Source organism: Heliangelus exortis, chromosome 6 (genome assembly GCF_036169615.1).
Source record: "Heliangelus exortis chromosome 6, bHelExo1.hap1, whole genome shotgun sequence".
Lineage (NCBI taxonomy): Eukaryota > Metazoa > Chordata > Aves > Apodiformes > Trochilidae > Heliangelus > Heliangelus exortis.
Genome location: NC_092427.1, coordinates 6005352 through 6020805, shown reverse-complemented (window position 1 = coordinate 6020805; position 15454 = coordinate 6005352).

The following is a 15454-nucleotide window of genomic DNA, read 5'->3' as shown; positions in this document are numbered from 1 at the left end:
CCAGAGCAGGGGGGATGTGATCCTGGCTGGAAGACCAGGTCCCTCCCAGGTCTCAGCTGCAGGATACCAGGCTTGCTTCAAATTTATTTGTCCTCTTGGTGCCTTAGAGAGGAAAATGTGTTCATTTTTCAAGGCTGTAGGAATGGAAAACACACACCTGAGCACAGGCAGGCATTAGGAACCCTCCCAGGTAGCCACCAGATCTCCCTTAGACCTGTGCTGCCCATGGGATGAGACTTTGCTTAACCTGGACAATAATCTGGCTTTGATTCATGTGTACAACTGGGCCATGGGTACAGCTTTTGGAAACTGCTGCCAGAATGGTGTTAAAACCTGATTTAAACAGAAAAGCCAAACTCATGGTGTGTTTGGCTATGAGCCCCATTGCTCTGCAGGGGCTGGTGGCTGCTGGCCATGGGCTGGGGCCAGCAGTGGCATTGGTAGAGCCAGTGCTGGGGCTTCAGAGGAGAAATGTCCCTGTTAAGATGCCCATGAGTGCCTGGATGTGCTGCATGGGGCTGTCAGGCATGTTCTGCACTTTGCATTTTGTTTAATACTAGACATGTTTTCTGGCCTTTTCTGCTGTTTGCTTTCTCTATTCATTATCTTTGATTTTGGTTTGCTTCACTGATTGGCTTCTCTTTTTTTTTTTTTTTTTTTCTTTTGTTTTTGTGGGGGGACGTAAAACTTCAGGTCAGCTTTCTAAAGAAAAAAAAAGAAAAAAAAATTAAAGTGGAGATTTTTTTCTCCCTTGCTTACACAGAAACAATGAATACGGATCAGAATTTTCATTTCCCTTTTTTACCACATCCATTTTCTTGGTAGAACAAGCTTGCCAGCCTGGTTTTACTTTGATAAACCTAATAAAGAAAAATCACTTTCCAGCTCCATATTATTTTATGCCTTGTTTGTGACTTCAGCATCCCTTATAAAGGCTTAAAGAAAATTTATTCATTATTGCCCTTGAGTCATTTCAGGAGTGCACTTGTGTTTTTCCCGACATAAAAACGTCCCCCTACAACGTGATGAATATTGAATAGGTGCTTGAATGAAAATGAAATGATGTGCTCTGCCCTGACAGCTCCATTTACTGCAGCAGGGCTGGGAGAGAGCCGAAATGTCAGCTCAGTGCAGTGGTGGGCGCGGGGCCTCGCTTCTGAATTACTTCATCAAATGACCAATTTCCATCAATGGGCCCAGAAATCTCTTCTGCAGAGACACGATGTCCTCCTTGCCTAAGGAGTTCATTTGCTTCCCAGCTGAAAGGAGACCTTGGCTGCAAAAAATACAGAGCTCGTGTCTGCTCCTCTTCTACCACCTGAACAAAGCAGAGCTGGCCTGGGGGGGCTCGTCCAGCAGGTATGTGGTGGAAAAACTGGGTTAATTTTTAAGGATGATGTGTTGCTTGTAGTGAAACTGATATTTTTGATGGTTTGGTATCACCAGGGATCAGACCCTTGATACTCCAGCAGCTCCCCAGAGCACCCATCCTCCCCATGTGAGCAGGACAAGGGCTGAGCACCCGGAGCACTGGTCTCTTGACAACAATTTTTTTTCCCCCCTCTCAAATATGACATTTTAATGTTTGAAAGAACAGGTTTGCCTCTGATACATAAAATGGAGCAAAATAAATTCACCTAGAGGCTCAGCAGCACAGCATGGGCTGGATACAAGGCGCTCATCCATAACCATGGTGCAGAATTGCCAGCACTGCTTAGTGCTGCCCATTTCGTGGCTGTCCCTGGGTCCTCAGGGAGAGGTCTTCACATGGATGGGTCTTCACTGGAATTTTTTCTTTTTCCCTTTTTACTCCAACACTTCCTCAAGTCAATAATTACAGTGTGGCTGCTTTACAGGTATAACTGTAGGCATATTTTTAAGTGCTTGTAGGATCAGAAGGGAACCGCAACTCAGCTTCCAGCTGCTTGCTCCCTCCTTTAGCTCAGGGAGGGATTTTGCTGCTCACCTCTCTGTCATGCTGACTCCCTCTGATGGCTCTCCCTTCCCTGGGTTACACTTTTCCCAGAGCCAGATGCAGTGACAATATGAGTCATTAAATGGCTAAAGCTGGTGATGCCATTTCAAGGGAGCAGCAGATGTCCGTGGTGGCCTTTGTGCTGCAGCCAGTAATGAGGGCAATGGGGCAGTTTGTAGAGTGTGGGGCAGACTGGATTTATTCTTCTTTTCTCTAGGTGTTTCTCTGACGAGTGTATTGTGTGCTTCCATATTGCCTTGGCTTCTGTTCCATTTGGGAATTGATGGAAAAATGGCTGTGCTAATAGAGTGCAATCCGAGTGCCCTTACTGAGTCAAATGTGATCACACTGTGATAACCACGTCTCCGTGTGGGAAGTGTTTATTTTTAGAGAACAGAAAAATTACTGTATCTGCACTACCTATAAATACAAGGGAGACAACCGGATTAAATATTCCGTGCTTTAGCAAAAAATGGCTGGGTAATGGCACAGAACCAAGAGCATAAATCTCCCTGTGATTTTTTTTTAACTGCTACATTCACTCAATTGAAATAAAAAACTGTCCCGTGCTGGTGTCAGGTAGGGAAGCTCCCCACAGTAGGAAATGTGACTGCCCTGAGCACATCATCTTGGTCTGTTCCAGTGCTCCTCAGTGTCCACCACCTCACTCATCTGGCAGTTCTGCACATCATAGGAATGCAAGGACTGTTCTGTGTTAGTGAACAATTGAACTCTATAAAAGTATTAAGTAGTAATAAATCAGATTGAGCTGCAGTGAGTGTTGAGGTCTATATGATGTTAGCTAAACCAGTGAATTAAAAAAATCCACTGCAACAAACCCAGGTGAATGAAAATGTGAACGAAAATTCATTCTGATTTCCTGAACTCTGGTGAGCACTGAAAGTTAAAAAAAAAAAAAGGGGGGGAGGGAATACCCACACTCGATGAAACCCAGCTCCAGTTTGTCAAGTCTGTTACAGGGGATGGGGAAGTCAGGAGCCTCTTTGCTTTGCCTCAAGGCAGGATTCCACACAGAGCCTGGGCTCTGAGGGTGCTTGCATGCTCTCCTGAAGGGCTTGGCTTTTAAAAAATTTGGCTTCCCAGATCTTCTGGAGATCCTTAAAGAAGCTGAGCACTGGTACCATAATGTGTCTCATCCTGTGGCCATGGGTGACTTTGCCTCAGGCTGTAAAAGGGGACATTGGCACTGGGAGGGGTGGTGCTTGCACACACAGATGCCAGCATGGGGTTGGTGAGAAGGGAACTGACATGGGACTACCGTGGGCAGAAACAAGACCCTTGAGGATATGGATTGAAATCAGCCAAATGGAGCATGCAGTGAATCACCCCTGGGTATGAGAAGTGTCACTAGAAAGAGGGCAGAGCTCAGTTTCTCCATCACTCTGGGTGATGCTGGGTGCAACACTTCCTTCAAACTCCTGTTTGTTTCAAGATCTTGTGAGGATCTTCCCTCTCACCTTGAAATGCATTTCCCCTCTAGACTAAATCCAGGGTGCATGTGAAGGCATGGCAAAGCCCATAATGCACCTCTGATTGCATTCAAGCCTGTATATATCTTATCACCAAACTAAACGACAGTAGTAAAGCAGCTCCCTCCTCTTATCCCCCTCCTATCCCACCCCTTAAGAACATGTAGAGGTGTTTTGCAACCTTGCAGTGATGGCAATAAGCCTTGATCTGAACAAATTGATCCTGAGCTGCTGGAGTTTGTACCTTGTTTGCTGCTGCCTTGCCTGCTGTTTCTATGCTGGCTCTGACCAGGTACAAATAATGAATTAACTGCTAGATAAGCCCTGTGCTCCCCTGAGCAATTATCCTGGTGTCTGCCATAGCAGACTCAATTTGTCCTGCAATAAGTCCAATTTTCTGAGAAGTTAGATCTGGCTCGGGCATTAATCATGTCCATCTGGGTATCTTTTGGGGGGGGGGGGCTGGTTGTGGGTCAAGCTGTCAGAAATGTGGAAAAGCAAACCATCCAAGTGCCTGGGTCTCTCAGCTGTGTATGGAATTAAGTCAGCAGCAGAGAGAGGGGTGATATAAAATCTGTAGCAATCTGGACCTTGGGTAGCGTGTTAGCAGCCCTTGTTTCCCCATTGCTGAGAGATCAGCACTAGTTTATCATGAATTTAAATCCCAATCGTACAAAATTTGTTTGCAAGAGGTGCTGCAGGCTGGAAATGGGGGTGCTGGTTAGAAAGGTTTTTTGGTGCATCTGCTAATTAATTCTGGATAAGAATTGTCACTAGGTAGCAAGAAAGAAAATCATGCTGAGCAGCCTGTTTGAGCACCAGCCAGCAGGTACCTATAAGGCACTTGAAAGAGCAGATTATGGCAGTGACTGGGAAACTCCAGCAGATGCTGAGCTGCTCAAGGCTTTTTTCCCTGTGGTTTAGCTTCAGGGTGCTCCAACACAGTGTAAAGCAGAAATGTCCACTGCCTAGGCAGTGGGGTTGGAACTAGAAGATCTTTAAGGTCCCTTCCAACCCAAACCATTCCATGAATCTATGGTAATAGCTCTTTGATGCCCACCCTCAGAGATGCCAGGTTACTGAGTGCACAGCACTTGGGAAGAGCTCCTCAGGGGCTCCTCCAGTGATGGGGGTTGGCAGCAGGGATATTAATCCCACCTTTTCCTGCCCTGGGTTTAGGAAGCGACTTGGCAAATTGCCTTTTTGCTGGATCTAGTGAGGTTTGTGAGAGTTTCTGCACCAGGTTCCTTACTGTAACCAAGTTTTCCTCCTTTACTTGACATTTTGCTGAGTCAGAATTGCCTGCTGGGTTAAAAGTCAACGATTTCTCTAAACATCAGTAACTGGCTGTGTTATTGGTGTTAATCACCTGTGAAACCTCAGCTGCATCTCCAGAACTCTATGGATGTCAGAGGTGCAGGTACTCCATACATAAATACCCTTCCCAGTGTCACCCCCTTGTCCAAAATACAAAGTCCACTCCTGAGAGGTGTTGGTAGTGAGATTTTATGGTCTCCTGCCCAATCTCCTGCAGAATCACAGTGTTATATCCTGTTTACTCATTTTCAATATATTATTAAGTTTTTATTGGTACCCAAAGAGCATAACTAAATAGCAGGCCAACTGCAGATGAGCACTATATCAATGATGACCGCTGGCACGGGAGATGACGGAATTTTATTAACATTGCCATTTCCAATCCCCAGCATCATAAAGGGCTTGGACATTTTCTATTACAGTTGCAGATCTACCTTAACATCACTAAAACAATCAGAGTGTGGGAAATTAGGTATAAACTGAAAAATAATTAAAAGGCCTGGTGACAACTTGATAACACTGAATAATTAGAGTGTTAGTAACAAAGTCTGAATTTTAATTTTCCTGCTGTAGCTGATAGTAGTAATTGAGATCAAAAGCATCTTCACTGCTCTAGGAGGGCTCACTCATGTATGTATTATTTAAGGAGGGGAAGAAAAAAAGTTGAAACCCATGGCTCTGGGCTAGGTCTGCTAACACCTTGGGAATCATGTTAATCCTACAGCTGGGAAGGCACTGGAGGTGGCTGAGCTGCTCCCCTCCAGTGCTCTTTGAGGAGCACTATAGTGCAGGAGGTACCTTCAGCAGCCCCTGCAGTGTTCTTCATATTTAGGATGCAGTCCATAGGGAATACAGGGCTCAAAGTGATCACGGACTTGCATGTTAAAGCACGTGGCCACTGCATGGGAGCAGCAAATATGAGGTCTGCAGTGTGGACATGGGCTGTACCCCAATGGTGTCAGCCATGGGGCAAGAAAAAAATGGTCAAACTACACAGGAGCTGCTTCATTTGCTTCTCTTCACTGGGGACATTGAGGCAGTTCTGGTGTTGACCCATTGAGTTTGCTGAGATTTTTGGTGCTGGTCAATTCCCGACTCCTCTCACCTGGTTGGAGTGGTGGGTGATGGATCACCTCCCAGCTCTGCCACCACACTCCTTCTGGGGTAAGCAGCCAAAATCTGGCTGGGGTAAAAAGGAAATGAGGTTTTTGTGGTTGCATGGACATAGGGAGAGAGCCGGGGCCACCAGGGAATGTTATCACCTCAGTGGCCGTGAAAAACTTACATACAACCATAATTAAAGTTGCTGTAATAATGACTTAAGTAGCAGCATTGTCTGAAAAGATTTTTAAGTACCTAAATATTGCCCAGAGTTCATGCTGCACGTTTTTACCCATGCAGAGAGCTGGGTTTGCCCTGGAAAGGTTGTTGGGGCTGACCCTGCAGCCCTCTATGCCAGGGTCACTCCATGGGGGTGACATGGGGCTTGTGGGGTGGGTCTATTTTGTGTTAAATTACAGGCTGTCCACCCCAGCTGGACCCAGTCTGGATGTGGGACAGGGGAAGGAGCCCAGCAGAAATTCTTCATAGCTAGAGGGAATGGCAGGAGTGCAAAGAACTCCCAGGACATCCTTTTATTTTGTGTATATTCAGGTGAAATTCAGGGAAAATAACTAAACCGCTGTTACAATGGCACACAGCTTACAGACTAGAAAAGCATTTTGCAAGGTTATAGAATGTTTCCTGTGCTAGATATTTGCAGTAAAATAATCCTATTTTCTCTTAACTATCCCATATATCTACCCACAGGCACATGTAAAGGTTTAACTAGCTATTTGCTCCCTGTGCTGAAACAAGTCATCACCCTACATGTGCTGTCTAGTAGGAATGCATGTTAACAATATTTTGAAGAAATTTGAAAGCCATCTTTAAAATACCATTGTTGGAGGCTATATCATGACTCCAAGGAGCTGGCCAGCTCAGCATCCCCCTGGCTGTCCTTCTCCTGTTGGTGATGCATGGTTGAAAGGCAGCACAAGGAGACCCGGAGGAGCGATGCCTTCCCATGGCAATGCTGCTCCCCCCGTGCATGGATCAGATCATTGCCCTCCCCTGCCCGTGCCTATCATCAACTTTATTGAGCTGAATGTGACAGTGAGCACAGCACTTCTGCCCCAGCTGAGAGTGGGCTCAGCTTAAGATGTGCTAAACAGCATTTGGGCTCTGGTTTTGTGTTTAGGACCAGAAGCGAGAGCTTTATCTCCCCCCTGATCCACTCATGATCCTTTGGCATCTTGACAGCTTTTTCATCCCACCTGACCCCTCATTTGGAAAGTTTTTTAATCAGGTATTGCCTTTGCTATTCAGTCTTCACTAGGGGTTCCAACAAAAAAATCAAACTGTGAGTAATATACAGATGTAAGAGGTGTTTCTGTAGGATGGGGGTTATGAGGGGATGCTTAGGGATGGACTTCACACCTAGTACCTGGCTGCTTTCCCAAAGACCAGGAGATCTTGGGATGAAATCAAGCACCAATGCCTTGAAACCATGGACTCTGCTCTGAGGGACTGATGCCAAAAGCAAGAGCTTGGTTGGGAGCTTGTTGGGAGGGAGAGAAGAAAAGAAGATAGATTTTGCTGATTTTGCAGTAGACAGGCAGCTCCTCCACTGCATGGCACCCCAGGAAACCAACACCCACATTTAATAAAAGCCAAGGGCAGGCTGTAGGTGTATCTCCCAGGCAAGAGTTTTCCCTGGGTTTGGCTCTGCTGTCCCTGTAAGAGCCAAGCAGCACAAAAGCAGATTGTAAAGGGACTCGGGGCCCTGTAACTCCATCAGTTTTGATCAATTTTTCAGTTGAGTTGGTAATACACTGGAGAGCGTGTCAGTGTGCTTTATGGAGGTCTGCAAGTGCCTACCATGGCTAATCCATAAAGTTCAAATGGTTTCCTGGAAAACAGAGGTTTTCTTGTCACCATGAGGAGACTACTAAACAGTGGGGAGGGGGAAGAAAAATAGACAGAGCCTTTAGTACCTGCTTAAGCTGTAGGGAATATCACAGGCAGCACCTGAAGGATGGGTTCAAGGGAACTGCCCAGTGTCTGAGAGCTGGAAAGAGCAGGGAAACAGCCACCACTGCTGACCCAGCAACCCTTCCATCCCCTCACCCAGCAAAAGCAGTGACACTTCTGGTTAGTTTCAATGCAACATAATAATCAATTTTTAGTTATCCGTGGGGATGCAGTTTAGAAAACCAACCCCCCCACACACACCTCTGCCCTCCGATCCATAAAACAAGGATTGCACTGAACTGATAGCATTAGCTCCATGCTTTAAGCATATCTAGTAGAAAAGACATTTCATCCCTTAAATACTGGAATGGTTCTCCCAGCTTTCTGAATCTATCACTATGCTATAAGATTATTTTGCATTCAGCCTTTTTTTTTCTCAGCCTTTTATCCAAGACCCTCACTCCCACCTCCCCACCAGCCACTGAAAACTTTAATGAAATTGCTTTCAAACAAATCCATTCTGGAACTTATTTCAAAGCATCTTCTGTGTATTGAACCCTGGGAATGCATATTAGTGTTGCGTGAGATGAGTCTCACCGTGGGCGCGAGCTCGGTTCGTGAACAGAGTCAGTCAAGCTAGTGCTGGTTCGGATTAGTATCAGGAGCCAACTCTGATCTGTCCGGCTCTGGAATTCTCTCTGGAACCACACCCTACCGAACCCGGGCATGCGCATCTGGGCTAGCCCCAGCTGGGCACAGGCGGGGCGGGCACCGTCCGGGCACCTGCTGCCTACATATTAGGTACCCCACCATTCCTCAGGGACTCAGATTTTACTGTTAAAAATGTGTCAGGAGAATTTTTTTCCCCCATTCATCTGACTCCAGGAGCTGTAAATTAAGATTAACAACAAATATCTTGAAATATAAGATTAAAATAGTAAGAGTGGGGTATTCACTCTAGAAGGCCAAGGTTACAGAAGCTGTAAATTACTGTATAGCAGAGTTCTCCTCACTCCTTACCTCCTGTAGCATTGCTTGTGCATTACATGGGTTCCCCCATCCCATGTGTGCTCACAGTCTCCATCTGTGGAGTCTTTCTGCCCTGGAGAGCAGGGCTCATCCTGCCTGTACCTCTGCCAAACCAATCTGATTTTATCTGTCCTATTCATAGGAGAATTACGGATTTCAAAGGAGGATTTAAAAAAAAAAAAATGGCCCAGAGATCTTAATATTGAGCCTGAGGAAAATCTGGCTTTTTTTCCACAGTAGCTGTTCCAAACTATGGCCATTTTCAGACACTGCTATTTTGATGAGTATCCTTTCCTTCCACCCCTGACTGTGTTTGTTTTAAAGTATTTTTCCTCTAGAAAAGTAGAGTAATCCACAAACCTAAAACTAAGTCCTTCACCCTGCCCCAGGACAAGATTTCCTGCAGAGAATGATATCCAGCAAGCAGTAATCACATCGTGGATGTTGCCTGGCTCAGACAGGATGAAAAGTCAGCAAGTGACAAGTTTCCAGATGACCTCTGTCAGCTCCTGAAAAGAAAAAGCATCCCACAGGAGCAGGATGGGCCAGCTCGGGAGTAACTAAATAGGAATCCGAGTGTCAGCCAAAAATAAGAAAAGTGCCCTTGCATCCCCATCTAGTGGCTTTTTTGTAAAATAAGCCTGAAGTCCTTTTTTGTTCAGGTAACATTTTCTCCTCTACCTAAATGATGGACAAGCAATGTGGCTGAAATTGCATCAGAAGTGTTGGGCTGAGTCAAACCTTCTCTATTTGATGTATTTCTTAGATTCAGAAATGCTATAAATGTTCCTCATTAAGTTTTTCAGGCTTTCAAAATGGTTTTCTTCCCCTGCTCATTTATTTGGTGGCCAGAGCTGCTGCTGGGCTCCAAAGGGACTGGGTACCACCTGTGGTTGACCTATGGGCATATCTGCTGCCTGGCAGAAATACCAAGGTTTGAGAGATGGTAGAACTTCACCACAAATGTAAAGGAAACATTAACCTGACTTGCAAAGAATTGTCCATTTATCTAAGGATAATTATTTTTAGGAGCAGGACAAACCACGGAGTTGCACAGATCAGCCAAAACTTCTGTGGCAGGTGAGCATCACCCATGGGACCTGTACGGGCTCTCTCAATGTTTACTCGCCCTCTCTCTCCCCAGAAATGGGTGACTGGTCACCTCGTTTCCATTGATGGCATAAAAAGAAGTATTCCAGGTTTGTAGCAGATTTTCACCCAGTGAGTGGCTTCTCTTGGGGTACTTTGGCTGCTCTGAGTGTTCAGGCCTCTGCCCTTCAGTGGTGCTGTCACAGGTGCTGTGATGATGAGGTGCAGCCCTGCTTTGAGATGAGGTAAGTAAAATTGCAATTCTGATCCTTTATTTTTAGGTGCAATTGAAATACAATAGGTAACATTAATAATTTCTCACTCCTTTTGTTGTTACCTCCTCTCTGATGGTCCTTAGGGGTTTCTCATGGATTTCTGGGTCTGCCAGCAGTTTGCATCATTTTGCAATATGCTCTGATTAATCCAACCTGTACCTCCCACACCTGCTTCCTTGGTCCCAGTTCCAGGCTGGTGAGTGAGCCCCACTGCAGCAGCTATTTAGCTCACCAGCACTGCTGGGAAACCTTAACATAAAGGAAAGCTTCTGAGCTCCTCTTTTCTTCCTTACAAAAACTTATGTCTTCCTTAGTCCATCCTCTTGAACCACAAAAACTTCTCAGGGACCAATCTCCACAGCCTTGAGCTCTTCAGGAATAAAAGACTCTTGTCGGAAGCAAGGAGGGAAGACAAGTGGCCAATCAATATGATTGATAAGCAAGCTTAAACTTTATTGACGGTTCAGGGTTCCATTTATACTGTTTTTGTTAATTATGCCTACGAGTCAGTTACGATTGGCTGCTACTTAAAAGTTACATTTGCAAGCTCCCCCCACTTGGGGATTTTCCACCCAGACCCACACCTTTTTTACTTGCTACCTTACTTTTTCAAACTTTGTAACAAAACCGCCAAGGACGCTGTGTCCTTGCCACGTTTCTTTACTAAGCCATTCTCCAACACACTTTACTGGGTCTGTCTTTGAACCCAGAAAGATTCAAATATATATATATAGATATATGTATATATAAATACTTCATGGCCCACAGAGCAAAATCTGGTGTTCACCTTGAATCCAAGAGCATTTTCTGAAGGTGGTCACATTGGCCTCACCTTAGCTCTGTAATTACAACTACATGAGACATGACCTCTGGTAATACAATTTGAAAAGGTCTGGAAGGACTGCACCAGCAGCCAGGTTTTAACAAATAGACAGGAAGGTCTGTGTTAAAAAAATAATTGATCTCCAGACCTAGATGCTTCATTTTTGGGGGAGGTTGAATTGAAGCCCAAGCTCAGCAGCAGCACTCCACTAGGGAGGGATGTGTCTCCTACAATCTTCTCTTCTCCAGAACTTATCAGAAGTCATATTCCTTTTTCCTACAGAAAAAGAAATAAAAATCTGTGTACACATATAAAAACAAATACTGTTGCTTAAACTCTAAGAGCTGCTCCTGCCCAGGAGCTGTTAGATATTTAATAGGATTAATGCAAAACAAAATGCCTTTCTTGAATGAGAAATTTTGGTTTTCATTATCAGCAAAATGGGTGCTACAAAATTTCTGGTCTTTTTGTCTAGTAGAAATTGCCTAGTGCAGAGTAACATTTGTGCCAGTGTCCTGGTTTGGGCCAGGATAAAGGTGATTTTCTGTCTTGTACTTTTGCTTTTAGCTAAGTCTCTTGTAAGTAGTTGCACTTGCTGAAATTAACAGCAAGTTTCTCAGACAGTGTGTGTTTCTAGGACTGATAACACTCGACGTTTATAGTTACTGCTAGAGACTGGTGTGCAGAGCCAAGGACACTGCTCAGCTCTGAGGAAAATATAAAGAGGTCCCACCTGCATCCCTCCTTTGGGGAGGAACGGACAAGGTAGATGCCAGAATTGACCAAACAGAGTATTCCATCCCATATACGTCATCCTCAGTATAAATTTGAGGGATCACAAGGGCCAAGCCAAGATTTCCTGCTTCCAGCTCCAGCTGCTTGCCCTTCCTGCCTTTCCTGCTTCCCTTCCTTCACCCGGCATCCTGGAAGGATCCCGTCCATTTGTCTGCCTGTGGTCCTGATCCATGCCAGCCCATATCTGTGTGTTCCTGCCTCCAGTTCCCAACTGCTGCCGACTCCAGGAGTCCAGCCTGGACTTTCCCAGAGCTGCCCTGCAGCCTCGGTGGTGACGTGAGAGCTATTGGGGGAAGGGGGGAGGAATGTGGTATCCATTTTCTTGTATATTTGTATATATCTAGTGATTTTTTCCTATTTATCATTACTGTTTCATTAAAGTTGTGTTGTTTAGTTTCCAACCCATAAGTCTCTCTCCCTTATTCTCTCTCCTTTCTTATCAGGGAGGAGAGAGAGATTAATAGAGAGCGTCTGTTACTCGGTTTAATTGCTGGGCCAGTGTTAAACCATGACAGATTTATTGGCACCCAACGTGGGGCTTGAGCTAATTGGCTCGAGTCCAGTTCAAATTTTGATTAATTTGCCTGAATAGTTTGAATTCCAGTGGAAGAATGGCTTCGTTGAGTGGGAATCAGACCTTGTTCTTTGGAAATTTCACAGGGTTGGAGATTAAACCAATCATGCCGTACCTTTGGTACTTAGGGTATGCAATCTGTTCGCAGCTGGAATTGCTGTTAATACGTGGTTTTTCTTTCATAAGAGCTGCTAAAGAATATCATTGCAATATGGTCCTCAATATTGATGTATATCATGGTGCATGGTGCAGTGGAGTTTTATACGAGGATTAAGAACTTTGTTGGTTTGAAAATTACATTTTGAAAATTTCAGCCTTCTTTTGAGGAAATATACCTCTCTTGGGCTGAGTTCAGTGGATTCTAGTCAAAATGGCATTATGCTTGTTATAGTTTTGAGCCTCCTGATTCTTGTAGCCATTGTTGTTCAGGTGTCTGTGAATATTTTCATGTGTTATCATTTGTTGGTGAGGAATAAGACAACTACAACTAGGGGAACGAGCACACCTCATAAAGAGAGCACCCCCACTCCTGCCGCTTCTCGCCCCGCCTCACACAAGGGCACAACTCAGATAAGGCCGGCAAGCATCGCCAGCGTAACTGCTACAGCTGCAGCTGCTGTCTCTACCCCCACAGACACTGCTGCTGCTCAGAAAACGAGCCCTGCTGCTGCTACTGCTGCAGACACCACAGCCTCTCCCCCTCAGCCCACACAGTTACTTGTTGACCCTGTAACTAGGAGAAAAAGAAAACAATGGAAATCAAAAATGAGCCTTAACCCTTCCACGTCTGAACGAGACGACCAGGTGATAGAGGATACTGCCTCTCCTCGTAGAGCAGCTAGAAGAGGCTCTAAAGCAGAGTCAGCTGAGGACTCAGACTCAGAATCTGCTCAGTCCTATTCCATGAGAGACTTGTGTACTCTGAGAAAAGACTTCAGCCCTTTTTCAGGTGAACCACTTCTCTCTTGGTTACTCCGATGCTGGACGGAAGGGGCTGCTACCATAACATTAACTCAGAAGGAAGCCAGACAGTTGGGATCCCTGGCCAGAGATGCAGGTATTGATCGGGCATTTGGGGAAAGGGCTGGAACCACCAGCCTATGGAAGCGACTCTTGTCAGCTGTAAGGGAGAGATATCCCTATAAAGAGGAAATAGACTGCCCACAGGTCAAAGCACCCAAACTTGAAAAAGCTATCAGGTATCTGTAAGAATTGGCTGTACAAGACATGATCTATAATGCTGATGACATTGAAGATCCTTATCACGTACCGTGCCCTAGACCTATGATGCAAAGGTTTGTGCATGCTGCACCACCACCTTTTAACCATACACTATCAGTAATGCTATGGGTCCCTGCAGATGTGGATGCAGCTGTGGGTGATGTGATTAAAACAGCACGAGAGTGTGAAGATGCTGTCACAGCCCCTTGTCGGGCCTGAGTCTCAGCTATAAAGAGAACATCTGAGAAATTGCATTTACCCTTTTTCCCTCAGACAGAAGGAGGACCCCACATTGCAGCCATTAAGAGGAGACGCCCTCCTATGAGACGGAATCGAGAGAGACAGAATTCAGCAAGAGGAATCCTATGGGCACTCCTGTGTGAGTATGGAGAGGACATGAAAAAGTGGGATCAGAAACCTACTGCTGTCCTAGAGGAGCAAATACGTAAGTTGCTGAATAAGATGAAGGCAAAGGGAGGTCCTTCTAAAAAGATGGCTGCTTAAGTCTCCAGTGTGGACTTACCCAATTCAAATATTGAATGGTGACTCAAGATCCCTGTACATCAGGTGTGAGTACTGGGGGTGCAAACTCCAGTAATGCACATACTGACAGTGCTGTATGTGCTCAAGCTTAGAGGTGCCCTGCCTCCAGCCAGGTGGAGGAGAGGGATAACTGAATTTATTGGATTGTGTGGATTCGATGGCCTGGCACATTAGAGCCACAAAAGTATAAAGCCTTGGTGGACACTGGTGCACAGTGCACACTAATGCCATCGAATCAGAAAGGGACAGACTCCGTCACTATTTCTGGGGTGACGGGGGGATCTAAAGAACTGACTATTGTGAAGGCTGATGTGAGCCTCACTGGAATAAAGTGGCATAAGCACCCGATAGTGACTGGTCCAGATGCTCTGTGCATCCTTGGCATAGACTACCTCAAGGGAGATGATTTCAAGGACCCGAAAGGGTACCGGTGGTCCTTTGGTACTGCAGCTATTAAGACTGAGAATGGAGAATGGCTGCATGCTTTGTTTGGCCTTTCAGACAAAACCTTTGTAGTGGGGTTGCTGAGAACTATAAACCAGTGGGTGCTGACTGCTACTTCAGTAGTGCATTGAAGACAATATCGTGTCAACAGAGATGCTGTGATCCCCATTCACAAGCTGATCCGGCAACTGGAGAGCCAAGGAGTGATCAGCAAGACTCACTCACCCTTCAACAGTCCTGTATGGCCAGTGAGGAAGCCTAATGGAGAGTGGAGGCTGACAGTGGACTATCGTGCCCTGAATGAGGTTACTCCACCACTAAGTGCTGCTGTGCCAGACATACTAGAACTTCAGTATGAGCTGGAGTCGAAGGCAGCCAGGTGGTATGCTACTATTGACATTGCTAATGCATTTTTTGCTATTCCTATAGCACCAGAATGCAGGGCACAGTTTGCTTTCACCTGGAGAGGTATCCAGTACACTTGGAATCGACTGCCCCAGGGGTGGAAACACAGTCCTACCATCTGCCACGGACTGATCCATGATACCTTGGAAAAGGGTGGAGCTCCAGAACATCTACAGTACATCGATGACATCATTGTGTGGGGTGACACAGCAAAGGAAGTCTATGAGAAAGGTAAGAAGATAATCGAAATCCTTCTAGAGGCTGGTTTTGCTATCAAAAGGAGCAAGGTCAAGGAACCTGCACAAGAGATACAGTTTCTGGGAGTTAAGTGGCAAGATGGACGTCGCCACATCCCAATGGACGTGATTAACAAAATAACAGCTATGGCCCCCACCAACTACCAAAAAAGAAACTCAGTCCTTCTTAGGAACTGTTGGTTTCTGGAGGATGCATATTCCTCTT